Source organism: Lutra lutra, chromosome 6 (assembly GCF_902655055.1).
Source record: "Lutra lutra chromosome 6, mLutLut1.2, whole genome shotgun sequence".
Taxonomy (NCBI): Eukaryota; Metazoa; Chordata; class Mammalia; order Carnivora; family Mustelidae; genus Lutra; species Lutra lutra.
This window is the reverse complement of record NC_062283.1, coordinates 119,690,405-119,710,366: the sequence shown is the minus strand read 5'-3', so window position 1 is coordinate 119,710,366 and position 19,962 is coordinate 119,690,405. Positions and strand designations below refer to the sequence as shown.

The 19,962-nt window shown below is 40.0% G+C and overlaps 1 protein-coding gene and 1 non-coding gene across 8 annotated transcripts in view; one reads left to right on the top strand and one right to left on the bottom strand.

Moving 5' to 3' along the window:
- KLHL32 (kelch like family member 32) overlaps positions 1-19,962 on the bottom strand; it is a 254,553-nt gene that overhangs the window by 75,720 nt on the left and 158,871 nt on the right. The gene's annotated exons all lie outside the window — the stretch shown is intronic.
- On the top strand, positions 6,955-7,067 carry LOC125103357 (U5 spliceosomal RNA). The gene has a single exon (XR_007128363.1). It is a non-coding gene; the product is annotated as a U5 spliceosomal RNA (small nuclear RNA).

Genomic DNA, 19,962 nt, shown 5'->3' with positions numbered 1-19,962 from the left:
GTAAACATAAACTGGGTTTTCATCTGGATAAAAAGGATCACAAAACTCTCTGAAGCAGTAGATGATTTCATTTGAGAGTTTCTAACAGAGTTTCTGTATTCATTTGACAAATGTCTCCAAAAGGCAAAGGCCTCCAAAGGGGCTTTCCTTCTTAGCTTTCTGAATGAAGAAAATGTAGGAAATGAATTCATTTCCAATATATACTAAATTGCATCTCTAAATGAATTACATAGTGAAGAGAAATGAAAAAAAGAATGCCAGGTAAGCCTACCATTGCCAAGGAGGCAGACACTATGGACAGCAGATGAGTGATGCTCTCCAGCTGTTTTTCTAGAAACTAGCATTTTTTAAAAATATAAATAGGATAACAACCTGATGAAAAAATGTTTCTGTGTATGGTAACCATGAGCAATAATCAAAGATATTGGAGAAGAAAAGTGCCACTCATCAATCACCAAGTGTCCACCAGAAGTAGAGAGAGTTCCCATAGGCAACATCCTGGTTTTTTTCCACCCTAATTTTAGAAATTTCAAGGGATGGGGTTCCAATTATTTCCCTGGGGAGGTAATTCAACAATTTAATAAATGATCTTCCATTCTTTGCCCAGAGAGCTTTCAAAAGTTCTCAGGGATAAAGTCACCCCATTCAAGGTCATTTCTCATGTATCAGGTACAATTTTCTAAAACTTAATCTTTGATATTGCTCCTAATTTAATCGAGGAGTTCCAGCTGATATTGCTTTGCTCTGTAACAAATTTCTTGGCATCTTTACATCCTAATATTTCTGCATCTTTCATATGGATACTACGGGAAACACCAGACAAGAAACATCAGATAAATATCCATGTCTCCATAGCCTCTTTTCATAGCGTAGTGCTGCCCATTTAATTATTGTTCTCTTTCTTCATAAATCAGTTCTTCTTATGTCATAATCAATCTTCTAGCCCATCTCTTAAAACTCTCCAGTTTTTATTTTTCTAGCAAAGAGTGGCACTCACTGCATGAAAAGCACACGCGCCACAACGAGGTTCTGCCTTTGAGAAAATCTGTAACAAATCAAACCGGCAGCGGAACAGTGACCACTATGATCTATCACTGATTAATTTCTGACTTTCTATCTACTATTAGGCTTATGTCACATCTATCACGAGGTCTCCCATGTTCAATTTCCCCAATACTATGCATTACAGAACACTTTGTGCACACACATTTAGTTCATATCCTCCAGGATAATTTTTACTTATTTCTTGTATTTCTAATTTCTCTCAGATTTCATATAATTTGCACATTTTTATCATTTTAAATATTTTCAGGATATGCAAGTCATTCACAGTTGTTAGGTTTATCTTTTCTCCAGATCAACGGCAAATGTAATTTACAATTAACTGTTCTGCTACCAGCCTCAAAGCAATCTCAGCTATAGAATTAGTGTGATTTATGGATTTAAATCCAGTGTTTCCCAAACATAACATGCACACAAATTAACTGGGGTTTCTGGTCAAGATGCAGATTCCAATTCAATAAGTAGGGAGAGAAAGGGAGTTTGCATTTCTAACAATCTAAAGATGATACATATGCTGCTGGTCCATGGGCCACACATTGAGTTAGAAGGTTCTAGACAGATTCCTAATCATGAAACAGTAAATCTCTGCCTTACTGGAATAAATTAAGTCTGCTGTTTCAAAACTAAGGCTTAAATCAAATGAAGTCTAAGTAGGATGTTGTAGTAAAAATATGGGAAACTTATGGCTTAGTCTTGAAGTAAAATAGTGTATTTCCTATATAGTAAGATACAGGTAAGATTTTACTATGGGTAAGACAATTAGATAGATGATAGATAGATTTTTTTTTTAAGACAGCATATTTTTGAGACCTTGGTTATACAAGGTCTGTGGATTAACAGTAGGTTCCAATAGCATATTGTGAGTCACATAAACACTCTTCTGGGTTCTGTTCTCACAATAATAAATAAATGTTAAAGAGTGGATTGACATAGATGGAAACATGGATAGAGCTAGAGAGTATTTATGCTAAGTGAAATAAGCCAATCAGAAAGAAAAAATACCATATAATTTCACTCCTATGTGGAATTTAAGAAACAAAACAAGAGAGCAAAAGGGAAAAGAGAGAGAGACAAACCAAGAAAGAGACTCTTAACTATAGAGAACAAACTGATGGTTACTGGAGAAGGGTGGGGTGTTGGGGGAAATAGGTGATGGGGATGAAGGAGGGCACTTGTTGCAATGAACACTGGGTATTATATGGAAGTGCTGAATCACCACACTATACACCCGAAACTAATATTACACTCTATGTATGTTAGCTAACTAGAATTTCAATAAAAACTTGGGGAAAAAAGTTACTGTACTCTTTTTACTTTCGTAAAAATGTAAAAGAAAAAAATGCTGAAAGCATGGATAACTCTTATTTATAAAAAAAAAAAAAATGAAAGAAATAGCAAAGAAATTTCAAAGCAATGAGCTACCTCAAAATCACTTCTCCACTGTAAGCCCCACAAAGCCATGCTGAATTAAGGGCAGGGTGGCAGAGGAAATCCTGGGGTCCATTTAAGGGTTTTAGAGAATATAAGCAGAAGGCTGATTCATCACTGGGGCATCATGGAACCTAAAGACCACAGTTGGCTTTGTAGTATATTTTGGTGCTTTTGTTTGGAAACAATTATTCTGGGAACTGGTAGTTTTTAATGATACTGCATTGAGAAAAAAACATAAGTCATGAAAGGCTGAAATCCTATTCTATTTTTTTTTAAGATTTTATTTATTTATTTAAGAGTAAGAGAGGAGAGAGTGAGCACAGAGGGAGAGAGAGAGGGAGAAGCAGACTGAGCAGGGAGCCCAACTGAGGCCTCTAGCCCGGGACTCTAGGATCATGATCTAAGCCGAAAGGATGCCAGGACTCTGGGATCATGATCTGAGCTTAACCAAATGAGCGACTCAGGTGCCCCTGAAATCCTACGCATTCTTACTTATTCTGGTATATGGATATCCCTATCACTCTAAGCTCTAGCATATTTTAATTGGGAGAAAAATGGAGCAATTAGCAAAAGTCTTATCTCCTACTTTTTTTTGGTGATAAAGCCAGCAAGAGTGGGAAAGAAATTAAGGATTCCATTTGGGAAGGCACACAAAGGGTACCATTGGACAAGATGTTACCTAAACCACCTGAAACACAAGGGACTATCATTTCTAAAGACTACAGATCTCCCAAGCACCTTGCCTGACCCAGTCTAGCTCATCTTACCCTGATGAAGAATTGTTCCTTCCTAAAAGGAGCATTTTCTATCACTTACTCCAACTTCAATTCATCTCATTCTCAGATCCTCGATAAGAACAGTGGCTGCACATAGTAGGGTATTAATATTTGTTGCATAAAGGGAAAATTATTTCCAACCATTCTTGGGCTATTTCCCCTTTCCTCTTGAACAAACAGTATCAATTCCTTTATAAATTTATCTACGTATCCCAGGTTTCCATTTCCTATCATCTCATCTTTGTGGCTTTTCTATAAAGTCCTTACAAACTCTCAGCATGTCATCCGGCAACACGGAGCACACTGATCCTACGTATATAAGGCCCTCACTTTACTCTTTCACATGGTTGGTGTCAACCACATCTACTTCAGATTCTTGGCAATGCAATGAATATCATAGCCTTTTAAGCCTCAAATAAATAATAAAATACTAGGGCAAGAGAAAACTTTATAGAGTTTATGTATTTCAAGCATCTTAATTTTACAGACGGAAATCAAATCTAGACCAGTTATCTCTCTTACCTCAAATCATGCAACTAATTAGTAGAAAAGCTGGAACTAAAACCCCAGTTTTTCCGGCTCTTAAGTATAGAGAACAAAAGAAGGGATGCTGGAGGAGAGGAAGGCTGGGAAGATGGATTAAATCGGTGATGGGGATTGAGGAGGGCACTTGTAATGAGCACCAGGTGTTGTATATAAGTGATGACACGAAATTCTACACTAGGAAGTAATATTACACTGTATGTTAACTCACTGAAATTTAAATAAAAACTTGAAACTATAAGTAAATAAACAATAAAAATAAATAAATAAAAATTAAAGCTGAAAAAAACAGTTTTTAAATTTTATAATGTGTTTTTCCATTGTAGCACATCATGGTTATTTTCCAACAGTAATTATTTTAAGGCAGAATCCAGGCAAATGTAATTAAGACCAAACATTACTTCTATATACTCTAAATTAGAAAAATAAAGTCTGCTTTTTTTTAATTATTTCATGAAAGAGTAGAGATTTATTTATTTTTTTAAAGATTTTATTTATTCACTTGACAGATAGAGATCACAAGTAGGCAGAGAGGCAGGCAGAGAGAGAGAGGAGAAAGCAGGCTCCTGGCGGAGCAGAGAGCCTGATGTGGGGCTCGATCCCAGGACCCTGGGATCATGACCTGAGCCGAAGGCAGAGGCTTTAACCCACTGAGCCACCCGGGTGCCCCCAAAGTCTGCTTTTAAAATATGTTTTCCTTGAAGACAGGTGGACAATATTTTGCAATAAACTTCATTTATGGATTACTTCAACATAAAAAGCATATACTTTATTTAATTCTTCTAAAAAATGCTGTTAATGCTCTTTTTTTTTTTTAAAGATTTTATTTATTTATTTGACAGAGAAATCACAAGTAGGCAGAGAGGCAGGCAGAGAGAGGAGGAAGCAGGCTCCCTGCTGAGCAGAAAGCCCGATGTGGGGCTTGAACCCAGGACCTGGGATCATGACTTGAGCCGAAGGCAGCGGCTTAACCCACTGAGCCACCCAGGTGCCCCACTGTTAATGCTCTTAAAGAGTGTGATTAAAGAACAAGCATTTAGGGTAAAAGGCATCCTTTGAGTCTTGAATTATTGTTGTATGTTTTAAGGGAATATGTATTTTATTCTAGGTCGTTCTTTGTTAACTAAAGCTGGCTCAAAAATACATAGAAAAGATAATCCCTTCCCTTTAGTTTTCTCAATGTATCCCAACTGATTATCATTCCATGGAGTAGAATATATGACATAGATATAATCCTGAATATAATAGTGTATGATCCAAAATTCTAGAAATTTTACTCCAATTCAATTAAAATACATAATTCACTCATGTATTTCAGAAATATATCAGTTATATGAACAAACAGTACATTCCTAATATTGCAAATCCTGAAGTTGTGATCCAAATTCCTTTATTGCTCACGCTCAGACAGAAGCTGCTATTTCGAAATCTAAAATTCCTAATCCTTTGAAAGCAGCAGCTGTTTTTGAAGTCTAACTCTGCCTGTATACGTATCCCCATATGTATGTGTACTACCCAACATGACCCCCAAGTCGTGTCAAAACAATAGGAAATCTTACACTCACAGATTTCCTGGAAAATATATGAATTCTAAAGTCATCCCAAATCCAACAACACACACCAATGCAGTCTTCCATACCAGTACCTTTATGTCTTGCAAATGCATATAAAAGTGCCCTTTACAGAGGCAGTTCTCATCAGATGAGAGATCAAATCTTTGTAATCAACACTAACAAAAGATAAAACCCCTACTCACATTGTCCAAAGGCAATAAAATTTCTTTGTCTTGATTCGCAAATTTTTTTTTTCCACTAAAAAGGGATGTTCTTATCACAGCACTTATCAGTCAGAGCTAAGGAAGGAAGGACTGATATTTTTGCCCACAGCCTTACTCTGCCCTCCTGACCAGGGGCAGCTGTGATTATTCTCCTATTTAAAACTCTGGTGCAGACAGCTTGGCTGAAGGGGCAAACTGAGCCCCCCCATTTGCAGGAGCCCACGCTGTGAAGGCACAAGCATCTATATTGTTGCCAGTCCTGTCATCCCACTGAGATAAGCCAGGGCACCCGTCTCCCCTCAGTGCCCAAGAGACCGCAGAAATTCCACACTTTGCAAATTTAGAAAGGGACAAAGGAAGGGCACAGGAGCAAGTCAACAATCAACTGACATTCCTGAACTCTGCCAGAGAGCCGTCAGGTTCAAGAGTGCTTGGCCAACAGGGGTGGGAAGCCATGGAACCATCTTTTAATACACTGAGTGACAGTGCAAGGACAGTATTTTCTCTCTAAGTGGAGTACGGAACAAGCTCTCCATCACAGGGACAGTGCACTGACTACTGTACTTGACATCAAATAGACTCTGTTCTACATTATTTTATAACGCCTTAAATCCTAATAAACATAAACATGAAACTTCAGCAAGATACCCTTTTAATATTACATACAACTTCTTTAGATCATAGGTGTGGACAGTTTCCCTAGTCTGGGTGAGCACGTGTTGAGACTTAGCATGTTAAACTACACAGAAGCTCACTTCATTAACATGAGTAATGTAAAGTCCAAAGAGCGACATATTAAACCAGAATAATGACCGCCAGAGAGAAGAAAGTTCATGTTAATAAATAAATGCACCAAATTTTGTGGCCATATTCTCTTCTTTGAGACCAAATGAAAAATTTCTGTTCAAAAAAGACAACATTCCCATAAAATCCTAAAGCACCAGCAACTAGGGACACGGGACCAGGACATTTTTCTCTACCAGAACAATGAAAATGTTACCATGGAGGAATATTAAAAATTATAACAATGCTCACTTGAGTGCTATAATTAAAACTGTGTCAACATTTTGCTTGTAAAACAGATTTTTCAAGGAGGTTGCACATTAACCATTATAGCTGACTACAGACATGTAAGACACAGAGGCTATTTTTTCCTCTAAGAAATATATTTCAATAGAATCAAACTGATGAGGCCCCAGATTCATATATTGTCAGAAAAAAGGCCTGACATATTTTAAAAAGAATATTCAGCTTAGTAGATATGATAATAACACATACTCCTTCATTGTTCATTTAAAACTTTATGAAGTTGGAGACTAACAAATGCTCTTATTTTCATCTTCAGCATAAAACGTGTGCCTGGTATTACTCTGGTTTCTCTTCAAATAGTATAAATCTTTTGCCTTTTACAAGAGATTACCATAAAGAGGAAGAATTATGAGTTTTTTTTAGGGTTTTTAAAAATATATATGATGTCTACAGCTTACTCTCCAATGGCTCAGAAAAAGCTCTCGCTCTCTTTCTCTCCCCCCATCCCTCCCTCTCTCTTCCTCCTCTATCTTTCTCTCTTGCTATGTATACACACACATACACACACACACACACACACACTCACATAAAGAGACAGAGATACAGAGACAGAGAACACATGATAAAGCAAATGAGGTAGTTTGTTCAAGAAATCAGCAAATCATACGGGGGTTCTTTGTACTATGCTTATTCTTGCAACTTTTAAGTTTGAAATTATTTGGAAATTTTAAAAAATGGAAAAAACTGCACCTGATAATCATCTTTATATATACTTTTACAAAATACATACCACAGAGCATCAGAAGCAAAAGCCCTTGAGACCAAGGGTGTCTCCTTCCTCAAACACATAGGACGGGAGGAATCACAACAAAGTGAGGCCTGCCACACTTAAGTTCCAAGTATTTAGGACAGCAAATAAAAAGTAACCTGAGATGTCCTTTGGTTCAGTCTTATAACACCAAGAGGATTTGTCACCAGGACTTTTTAAGGATTGTATATCAAAATGAAGAGAAAATAAACATAGGAAATGAGATGAAGTTGGGATACTGTGATGTCCTTTCCACCTGTGAGAACTGGCCACCAGTTTGGGATGATCTTTGAAAATGTAATAGAAAGAATCGTACGAGTATGACTGACATTGGACCATTCATTTGGCTTCTCATCTGGAAAATAAGTGAGTTGATGAGAGTCTCTTCTACCTGAAGGATATATGTCACCTACAGACCCATCAAAAGTAGTATTTTAAAAGAGAATCCTCCAAACTTCCTATAGGTGGGAGAGGCAACCACATTTATCACTAGGTCTAGATTACAAGCCCCAGCTTTCCATAGCACACATAGTTTTTATAAATCTCTTTTTAGAAAAACAAAATGATTTTTTTTTTTGCTATAATTCTATATTCCCAAAACATATGCATGAGTGTGTGCACGTGAAAGTGTGTGTGCACCTAGGACCACATGCAGACAACCGGGTTATACCATGGACTTTTTCTCCCTGGAAACAGCTTTGTTCAGAGCATATTATCTCACTTAATGGTTACCATCACTTGTAAAAATAAAATAATCTCAAAGAACACACATTTCAAATTTGTAAGACAACTGCTTAAAGGTACTATATATTTAAAATCTCAGAATGATGGGTGCCTGGTGAAAGGTCTGCCTTTGGCTCAGCTCATGGTCCCAGGGTCCTGGGATCGAGCCCCACATAAGGCTCCCTGCTTAGCTGGGAGTCTGCTTCTCCCTCTCCCTCTGTCTCTCCTCCCACCATGCTCCCTCCCTCTCTTAAATAAATAAGATCTTTAAAAATAAACAAGATTTTATATGTCAATGCAAATATTTTGCAAAACTAGTCACATATAATTTTACCTGAGGACTGTCTTTCCCCCCCATATCTAGGGGGAAATATAGATGGGGAACATATCCTACAGGGCAATAAAGACAGCCAACGTCACCAGTACCAATGATGCTGCAGGGAAAATGGAACCTACTCTTGGTCTCCTTATATGTTAGCAAAATACAGGAACAATTAGAAATCACTTCTTGCCTTCCACTGATCTGATACAGGTCTCTAAGACAAAAAATAATACTCATTTCCCTCATCATTGATGGCATCGGAGTGTTTACTTGGTGCTGGACTGATAACAATAAAATAAGTAAAATCTTAGTATCTACATATTTATATGTGAGGTCCTTCTGAATATCAAAGTGACTTTACATGTGGTCAGTCTTATATTGTTAGAACAGCACAGGAAAATGAAGGAAGGCCAACTTGGTCAACAGAATAAAACCCTGCTACATCCCATTGACAACAGGGACTAGGGTGACCCTCCACGGGTCACAACATTTTGTATTATTTCCCAACTACTGGATGCAATGAGGATGGATTATCAGGGTGAAAGCTGAAATGGCCAGGAAAACATGATGCCTTCTTCTACCATTAATTGGAATGTGCCCATAGAGGTAAATGTGATACAGTAAAATGGGAGGCTGGACTTGATGTCTAAGACCTATTTCTGCAACTTAACTTATTTGGGCATTTATGAAAAACACTAGCATACTGAGCCTCAGCTTCAGCATCTGTAAAACAAGGATGATCTTAGTTACAGCACATGGGTCTCCACAGGACTCAGGGAGATAACATGACAGTGCTTGGCAAACTACAATATTAGGCCATATACAGAATTAATATGATGGCAAGGTGCCACCAAAAGATGGAACTAATCCTCAATTCAATTATCCTTTTCAATTCATGATAAAGGCAACCCATTCAGAACACTATATTGTACGATACTGATATAGATTTCAAGAAATTGCTGTAATTGATAGGAAATTTGCTACACAATATTAAATACCTCACATGGTGTAAAGTGAAAATAAAAGCATGACAGATAATCTGTTGCAGATTATGAACAGAAATGGGCTCGGTAATTCTCACTCAGTAATTTAAGGCCTGTGGCTTTGTTCAATCTCAAGTCAGAGAAGAATGAATGCATGGAAGGAAGGAAGGAAGGTGGAAGGAAGGAAGGAAGAAAAGAAGGAAGAACAGAAGGAAAAGAAAAGTGAGATGTAGACATAAACCTAGTTTTTCTGCATAAAACTCAGTGTATATTCACTTTCTTCAGGTGCCTTGAGTCTCTCATTAAAAATACTTGAATTCATGTCCATTAAGTCCCCTCAAATCTCAACTCAGTTCACTGGGTAGCAAGGAAAAAAAAAAAAAATATATATATATATATATATACACACATATATATGTATACTAAGCCATCAGGCTTGAGACAACTGAAATAATGATTGAGCTGATTACTTTTCTTTTTGTCTTGTTGCTCTGAGGCAAATGATATAACCATGAATCTTTCCTTTTAGTGTTTTTTTTTATTCATCCATTCCTCAATCTCTTGTTGAATGCCCATTATGCGCAAAAAACTTACTTAATTAGTGAAAAAGAAGATTCTAATCAGTTCACATACATACATTCTAATTTGCCATTCACTTCCAAGCTCTATTAATACAATAAAACTCCAGGCTTACTCTTGACCTCAAGTATCTTAACATACCCCTAAAAATATACACACAGAATACTGGAATTAGAGGAAGAAAAATCCTGCATATTTGGAATCCTGGAAATTCTGCTATTGTAACCAGATTTTCAGACACACTGAAAAACCCTCTTTTAATGTTGCCATTTCCTTCAAGAGTGTTTTAAATATTGCTGGTACATGCCTATAAGTTTTATGGTTTTAAAAAAGCTCTTTAATTTGTAAACATGCCCTGGAGCATCCTGAGAGCATCAAGCCTTTGAATATTTCTTTATGAACTGATTCAATAATAATGAACCAATAGCAGGTTCACTGGCACACAAACTCCCCGCCCGAAATTTAAACTGTAATGACCAAATGGACCTCACAGGCTGAAGCAGCTGCCCCAAGTCACCAATACAGAGACAGTCAAATCCCACAGACAAAAGTTACTATGATGGATTTAGATGTCCCCAAAGTATCTAAGTTTGCATTGAAGGTTTTAACGTTGGCAGCCTCCAAATAAAAAGAACATTATCCTCAATGGTCACTTTCAACAGTAATCTAGAGCTACAGAGTGCAGTGATTGCAGGGGGAGCCCCCTAACTGAAGTGTATGACTAAACATGGTTGGGGGCCAGGCTCTGCTATGAAGGGAATGAAGCTGACATGCCAGGACTGGGAACCCAGAGCCTATATTCTCAGTGAGCTGCACAGAATACACATAAACGTGATGGTCACACCTCCCCACCTTCACTAAGGGAATTTCAGCTTGGCTACTGACGTTTAAACAGAATATTTCACACTGCGGTCTTTAACAACTAGGATAAAATGAGGGCTGTGGCAACGGCAAATCTTCTTCTTTTTTTTTAGATTATTTATTTATTTGACAGACAGAGATCACAAGTAGGCAGAGAGGCAGGCAGAGAGAGAGGAGGAAGCAGGTTCCCTGCTGAGCAGAGAGCCCGACTCGGGACTCGATCCCAGGACCCTGAGATCATGACCTGAACCAAAGGCAGAGACTTAACCCCCTGAGCCACCCAGGTGCCCCAATGGTGAATCTTCTATTCACCCCTTGCAACAACACTGAGTATAATACACAAGTAATATTTTTGTCAAAGAAGGTATGTTCTCCAGCACAATTATCCTCTGTTCTTTGGCCAGTTGAAGTAGCTTAGAGAACCAAGCCATGATAGTCATGTAAGGAAGACAGATGTGTGGAAAAACAGGCTCAGTAAGGGAGAATCAGTGGCTTGACAATCTCAGAGGACTTGGGGGCTGCAGTGGATGAGGGAAGGAGGATAAGGGAGCAGCCATTCCGGGGCCACCCTGGGAGAAGGCTCTGTTTCAGCCCCAGCGCCTGGCACCTGACAGGAAACCTGTAAGTGTTTGCTGAGCAAGAAATGGTGGGAACTGAGAGACTACAACCGGGAGAAATCACAGATCTGAGACATTTTTATTATGTTTGAAGGAATAAGGAGTTTGAAGAACAAGGGGAACTTTGAAGGTGGAGTGGGAAGATCTGAAGACGAAAGAGAAACTCATGCAATGCCCTGGCCCAGCCCCAGGAGCAGAAGAAATGCTAGCACAGGTCAGGAGATGGAATGTGAGGTGCTCTACAGGACCTTCTCAGGGGGATATCACGGCTGAGGGGATACGATGTTGGTGCACAGAGCCAACGTGAGAGCACAGCGGTGCGGGTGTGGTGGAGGGCTCATGAGGACACAGGAAAAGCAGTCTATCTGGGACATTAGTTTTCCACCATTAGATATAAGGTACAACAGATGAGGGAACATAGGAACCCAGTCAGGCTTAACCCCACAAAAAACCTTGAAATAATGAGCTATACACTTCCTTTAAGAAGAAACAGTCTTTGGGTAAGTCCCCTGAATTTGTAAACATAGTGACTCTACAAAATAAAACCATTTGTTGTCCCAGAGGCCATAAATTAATATCAAAATTGAACCCCATCCTACTTTTTTAAATACCAGAAACTATTGACTGATTTGACATTTCTCCCCAGTTACCTTTTAACTTCCCATTACTTCAGCAAAACAAGACATAACTAATTGATAATTTTACTAAGCATCCCTGAGGGCTATTCTGTCTGTGCTGTCCATAGAGATAAACAAAACTAATCACTCGTGGTCCAGTGTGGCAAAGAATCTGGTGAGACTGTGTGTGTGTATGTGTGTGTGTGTGTCCTCCCAAACCTATTCTATTTCTTTTTAAATAAACATTTTAAATAGCACTGTTGCTTAAATAAGGACTGCATTAAGACCGTAACTGAATTTATTCAATGACTTAATTCATTTTCGGAGCCTCTTCAGGTGAGACTGAATTATCACTTAATGGCTCTCTTTACCATTCAAAAATGAACAGCCTACTAAAAAAAACAAAAAAACAAAAAAACAGACAAAAAAAAAACCCAAAAAACCCCACACACAAGAAATAAATAATGTGAAACAGAATCCTTGAAGTGAAATTATAATCCTTATGATGCTGTCACCTTAACATCTATAGACTTAATTGTTTTACAAGTTACTTGACATGAGAGAAAAACGTCCAAGGCTGGGTAGAAATACGCTGCTGAACGTTCCCTGGGGGGAAGGACACTGAAGACAGCCCAAACGCAAAAGCAGAACAATGAGGCTCGCTCTCAGGTGTCTGATCCAGGAGACCGGTGTTTGCAGCTGGGAGACAGCAATAACGGTTTTTATTTCTTCTTTCCTCTATTGTCCTTTTTAAAAGGTATGCAGCAAAGAGGAGTGTAGTGAGCCACATACTGTAAACACCAGCGTTATGAGGTGGCCGCCTAGGCTTCCGACCACAAGAAGATACGGTGCTCAACGGACACAAACTGATCGTTGCAACTTCTAATAACCTCCTTAGTACCACAGACACATTCCTGTCTCCCCGCCTCTCCCTCTCCCCCACGCACCCCAAGAAGGAGGCGAAAGGAGGATGACGCTGAGCCTGGAAACAGGAAGGCAATGCGTGGTTGGGAGTCCCGGGCTGGCTGGTCAGGATCCGAACCAGAGCAGAGCCTCCGTGTGAGCTGCTGCATTAGCAAACCGGCCCCAGCACTTCTGTCGCTCACACTTCCCCACTGCACAATCGGGATGGAAACATTTGCTCTATTGGAAGGCAGTGATAAGGATGGATTTTTAAAGTTTCCATTTTTAAGTGAAAATGAAAGAAAAATGCTCTTCTAGATGTGTTTTGCCTTTGAGCTCCCTTTGAAAAAAAGAAAAGAAAAAAGGCAGAGAAAGCTGCTGTGAAGGTCACCGAGTGAAAGAACTTCCTCAGGGCACAGAATAAATTAAATCCCAAGGAAAAAATAAAATGTGATTTCCAGAGTGTGAGGCACAAACTCCAAATGACAATGATTGACAGCCAAACTATATCCGTGCAATACCCAAGACTGCACGTTCTCATTTACCTCAGTGTAGCCAGCAAGCGCCCATTAAACATCCGTCTGATGCCCAAATTAACCTTCTTGGCAAACTGAAAGAGGCACAAACTATCATAATCAACCTTTCATTATCACAGCAGCCTCTAGTTAAAGGGTCAGAATAATTGTGCCATCAGAGCCTTGATTGTTTTCAATCAACAGACGGCTGGAGTGACAGCTCGGTGATGGAGGGGTCTGATGAAACCGCACCAGGCCTAATCAGAGCAGATGAAAGGAAGGCATGATTGGTGCAAATGAACAGTCGTGCCTCTCCTTTTCATTTACAATCTGAAATTACTCTTAAATTTGTGGGGGTTTTTTTTCCTCCCTTATGAGCACCACTGAAAGAATGTTTGACTTATTATGAGTTCTGACAGTGCAGAGTTATAAAACACAGGTAGGGTTATCAGCTGAGGCTTTAAGTGGGTATTCAGCATAATTCTAACAAATTCACTCTTGAAAAGCACAAAATGACTAAAAAGGCTCCCAATGACCTAACCTCTCAGCGCTGTTCGATTAACGGACCCATTTATTCCGCTGGCATTCTAAATGATGAGAAAATAAAACCGAGGGCAGAAATACCCTAGAAATGTTTTCTCTCGACCCTCTGCTCCTTGGCTTCGGTACCAGTTCCTCTGCCCCAGATCCTTCCTGGCCTCAAAAAACACGTTAAAGGCTCAAAAGCACTCACCCATCAGAGGATACGCGTCAAATAGGGCTTGTTGTTGGCTGAGGACATGAAGCTATGCTGGGAACCACAAGAGTAGGAAAGAGACCGAAACACACCTAATGTTCATATCCAAAAGAACATCTGGGGAAAAGGAATATGAAATTCTGTGATAGGCTAGGCTGAACTTGCCCTAAAAGGGATTTGGAGAAAACTGAAACAATGTAAAACTGCATTTACATAGTGGGGTTTTTTTTTAAATTTTATTTATTTATTAGAGAGAGAGAAGATGAGCAGGGGGGGAAGGGCAGTGCAACAGGGAGGAGCAGACTCCCCACTGAGCAGGGAGCCTGACCTGGGGCTCGATCCCAGGACCCTGACACCATGACCTGAGCCAAAGGCAGACGCTCAACGGACTGAACCACTCAGGCACCCCTATGCAGCAGTTACTGTTAACAAACTACAGACATTAACATCCTTAAAAAATTTAGGGACAGGGGTGCCTGGGTGGCTCAGTGGGTTAAGCCGCTGCCTTCGGCTTAGGTCATGATCCCAGGTCCTGGGTTCGAGCCCCACGTCGGGCTTTCTGCTCAGCAGGGAGCCTGCTTCCTCCTCTCTCTCTGCCTGCCTCTCTGCTTACTTGTGATTTCTCTCTGTCAAATAAATAAATAAAATCTTTAAAAAAAAAATTTAGGGACGAATGGAATACACACTTGGAGTGGCAAAAATAAGCTTCTAACTTCTATTATTTTTGCCTTGAATCTGGGGATCAGCCAGCCAATTGTGAGAGTATTAGGATTCAAGACAGTACTGCAACACAAAGGAAAGCCTTTTAGCGGCAAAGATGAATATGCATCTAGTTTCTGTCCGAGTGTTTCCCGGTGAGCGTGTGTACAGCGTGAACCCCACCTGCGCGTGTGGAAGACACGGGGATGGGGTGGCTGCTGGCTCAAGATAGTTTTTAACCTCTCCACTCAAAATTTTTACATAAAACTTAACGCCATTTTATTTGTTAGATTGTGAGTTGAAAAAATGGCTGAGGGGCACCTGGGTGGCTCAGCGGGTTAAAACCTCTGCCTTCAGCTCAGGTCATGATCCCAGGGTCCTAGGATCGAGCCCCACATCGGGCTCTCTGCTCAGCAGGGAGCCTGCTTCCCTTCCTCTCTCTCTGCCGGCCTCTCTGCCTACTTGTGAACGCTGTCTGTCAAATAAATAAATAAAAATCTTAAAAAAAAAAAAAAGAAAGAATGGCTGACGGATATATCATTAACAGTTATTAAACACAGCCCAAAATTTTCCATGCAATATTTAGCAAAATCTGTTCCCTCATATCTAGACATCTTTTATGAGTCCACGGGTCACCACAAATGTACACAGACTGTGCAAAATTCCCACAGTTCTACGTACGTGAAATATACTTCAAGCAGGATGTTGCTGACTGTCCTATGACTTTCTGCAGCACCTCAAAGCTTGTTTTGATTGTTATTTAAGAGACAAATCGCAGAGGAAGCTATCTGGCGAACGGTTCCCTCACAAGTATTTTTCAAGGGCCCATACTCTCCGGTGGCCTCTTTACTTCCCCTGTGCACACTGGCATCTCCAGCAAGCTGTCCCAGTGACAGACACTCCATCATCGCCTGATGGATAGTTCTTCTCCCAGTGTGGTATTGGCTCTTTTTTTTTTTTTTTAAAGATTTTATTTATTATTTGAGAGAGACAGAGACAGAGAGAGTGAGAGGGAGAGAGCACATGTGGGGTGAGGAGCAGAGGGAGAAGCAGACTCCCTGCTGAGCAGAGAGCCTGACCTGGGGCTTGATCCCGGGACTCCAGGATCATGACCCGAGCAAAAGGCCGATGCTTCACTGACTGAGCCACCCAGGCGCCCCATGTTATTGGCTTTTTAAGGCATGACTTCCTTTGCTCAGAAGGCAGTCTGTGTGTTGACCAAAGAGGAGTGACTTCAGGATACTGACCTCATAAGGAATTTGAAACAGGATTTCCCAGATGGCTCACAGACCATGAAGACGAAATTCAAGCCAACCTGGGTAAGTGCCATCCTAACCCCCAAAACCCAAGAAGTGCGGAACTGATTGTTCTCACATACCACAAAGTCTCTCTATGTGGCCTAAATCTTGCAAGAAATGAGGAAGGCAGAAAGATTGTTCTTCTTTGGCAAATCTGATAAATCAACCCCTTTGTTTATTATTTAATTGGGTTTCACTCCAAACAGCGAATAGTCCCAGAAATGGGCAGAGTAAGAAACTGCTCACAGTCCTCCACAAGTCCAATGTCATCTTCACAGCCAAAGAGAGGGACGCCTAAACTGTGTTTGCCTCTTAACGAAGTGCTGTCCTTTCTGGATGGAGAGGCTCAGTTTTACTTTCAGCTGTGAGTAATTTCCCATTGTGATTGGCTGACTTATAGTCAATTTAGTATAATTAATGCCAAATTACATTGTAATTCACATAGAATTACAAATTAAAAGCTATATTAAGAGCAAATGAATTAATCAAAATTAATGATATTATGCTCACTTGTTTTAAAGTGTTAATAAGATAGGTCCTTCTAAAACGTTTAAACTTCAGAGCACCATCCATCACTCCTTCAATTACCTGATTTCCTTGTGTGGTCAGAGGAGGTAGCATGTGGGCATTTCTCATCAACAAGAACACACACAAAGATGTGTGCACGCCACCTCTAGCTTGCAGGGCTCCTTTTGGTTTCTATCCTTGAAGCATAAGTAATGTCTGTGTCATTTACTGACACTGATATGTAATATTCCCTCTGGACAAAGGGAAGCAAGGTCCAGATTTTTAAAATATTTTTTAAATTAACATATAATGTATTATTTGCTTCAGGGAAACAGGTCTTTGAACCATCAGTCTTACAGCACTCACCATTCACAGCACTCACCATAGCACATACTCTCCCCGATGTCTGCTATGCAGCCATCCCATCTCTCCCACCCCCCTCTACTACCAAACCCTCAGTTTGCTTCCTGAGTTAAGAGTCTCTTACGGTTTGACTCCTTCCCCCATCCCATCTTGTTTCATTTTTCTCTCCCTTCCCCCCGCGACCCTGCCTCTCAAATTCCTCATATCAGGGAGATCATATAATTGTCTTTCTCTGATTGACTTATTTCACTTAACATAATACCCTCTAGTTTCATCCACATCATTGCAAATGGCAGGATTTCATTTTTTGGTGGCTGCATAGTATTTCATTGTATATAATTATTATATCTTTATACATTCATCTGTTATAGACACCTAGGTTCTTTCATTAGTTTGGCTGTTGTAATGTCCAGAATTTTTGATATCTATCTCTAGAATTCATAAAGAATTTTTTTTTCCTAAGAGGATTTTTCTTCCTGGTTATGTTTTGTCAGAACGTCAAAGTCTGTTTCCATTCCTCCAATGTACCACCCAAGTCACAAAGTTGTGGTCAGACCACGGAGTAAAACCTCAACCCAGAAGAATGTATGGCTCTGTAGCGTGAGCACAAAAGAAGTCTGAGAATTAGCTTTATGAACGCTGCCGATGACTGTTATCTATACTAGAAAGGATACCCTTCTCCTCTGGATGTGCCAAGTTGAGGTGTTCTTTATTTTTACTTGAAGCTAAAGTTCTGGAGGCAGGGGCAGGAGAAGCAGTGGGTAGGAATGTCACTATTCAACAATCAATGTCAAGGCGTCTACATCTCTTTCGAATATAAATAATTTTGGAGCCTCTGAGCCACTCCATGGTTAATTTTAGATCTTGTCCCTTAGAATGCCCAGAACGGGAAATCTCTATGGTCTCCGGAGCCTCTAGATATTCAACTGGCCCAATAAGGATTCCCATAGAAATAGTCTGAGATGCAGGATATGGGTCATAGATTCCTTTCTTCTGGAAAGAGACAAACATTTATCAAGTCCAGTAAAAATTAACTTTTCTCTCCTTTTCTCTTAAGCCCCATATTTAAGCCATCACCCAACTGTCAATTTCTGCTACTTAAATTTCTAAATTTTCAATGTGTTGTTCATAAAATAAAAATATCATGATTACTCATTTCCATTCATTCCATCCAATTTCCAACAGCCTGCAGACTTCCCACCACAGTCTGTACGGCTGCAGCAAAAATAATGGTGCTCCAGGTTCTCTTTCAAACTGATTTAAATCCCTTGATGGGATTTTAAAGTGATCCTCCTTTATGGGACTTCTCTTCGTGCTTCCAACTTCATCACCTGTGCCTTGAAGGAATGCAAGGGGGCTCCCTGCCTCAGCCACAATTCTCTAGTCACTTCTCTTCATCAAACCACCTAGAGCCCCAATTTTCCAGGCTCTGATAAAGAAACACCCTTGGCTACAATTTCTCTTACTGCTTTTATTGGAGTCCTGTTTGCGACTTTCCACAAAGCCGTTCAACAGGTGAAGATGAAAACTGGTAATTTATTAGGAAATGTATACTGCTAGATTACTCATTATAGATAAATAGAACCTCTTGGACATATGAAAAGACAAGTCAGGTACTTTGAGTTTCTGTTTTCTTAAGGATCTGATATATTTCAAGAGCATACAGTGCAACCTCCATTGAACATACACTGTGAAGTGAGTCAATCCCTTGCCCTCTGTGAGCTTTAGTTTCCTGACTTGTTAAAATTTGGGTAATATTTGCTTTCTCAACATTAATAGGCTGAAGACAGACTCAAATGAAATTATGTATGGAGAAATGTTTTTAAAATATGAAGCTTCCTGGGATTGTAAAGAATACTTATTGTTGCTATTATTAATGAACTTCTGTGCCTAACCTCAGGGTTTTTACCTCATATATAGCTTAGAATTGGGTTTTATTTTTAAATCCCTGATAACCCAAGTAGCAGCAAATATTACTGCAGGCCACCAATGCAGAAGTAATATTCTCCAGCCACCTTTTTCCTTCGCACAGCAGCAACAACAAAGTATCAGTGTGGAAACAACATGAATCACAGTGAAAATTAGAAGCGGAGAACATAAATATGTCATATCTCATAAATCACCTTGTTGTTCTGTTGTGCTCATTAAAAAAAAAAAAAGGACAAAAACCCCCGATTACCTCTTGAGAACAGCAGCGCACGAATACAAGTTAGGTCTCCTGTAATTTCTGATAATCACTGACCCTCACAGCTACTTGACAACGCACAGCTCTAGTGCTGAGGATTAGCTGAAGCAAAGTCCCTCTGAAATGAATGTGTCAGCCATCTTTCAAAGGCGCCCGGCCCAGGCAGAGAACAGCAAGGCCACCAGTCAAGCTCCTCTGGAATGTGTCCTCCCTGAGGAATTAGCTGCCTGTACCTCAGGACAAATGACTAAATACACCTCCGGAAGCTTGGAGCACCCAGCCCTGAACTAGCAGTTCTGCTCAGTGTCCAGCTGGGGACCCTCAGAGGATAAAACCTCCTCAGGGCACAGCACTATTTGGGATTCGAAGGAGCGGTGGTTTATTCTCCTCCCTAACACCTGTAAGAAGGAAGGGGAGATCTCCCTGATTGGAAGAAGTTGAAGGGCAATGTGGGGAGTTTGGGGGGTAGGAAAGGAATAAATGAAACAAGATGGGATCAGAGGGAGACAAACCATAAGAGACTTTTAATCTCACAAAACAAACTGAGGGTTGCTGGGGGTAGGGGTGTAGGGAGAGTGTGGTTGGGTTATGGACATTGGGGAGGGTATGTGCTATGGTGAGTTCTGTG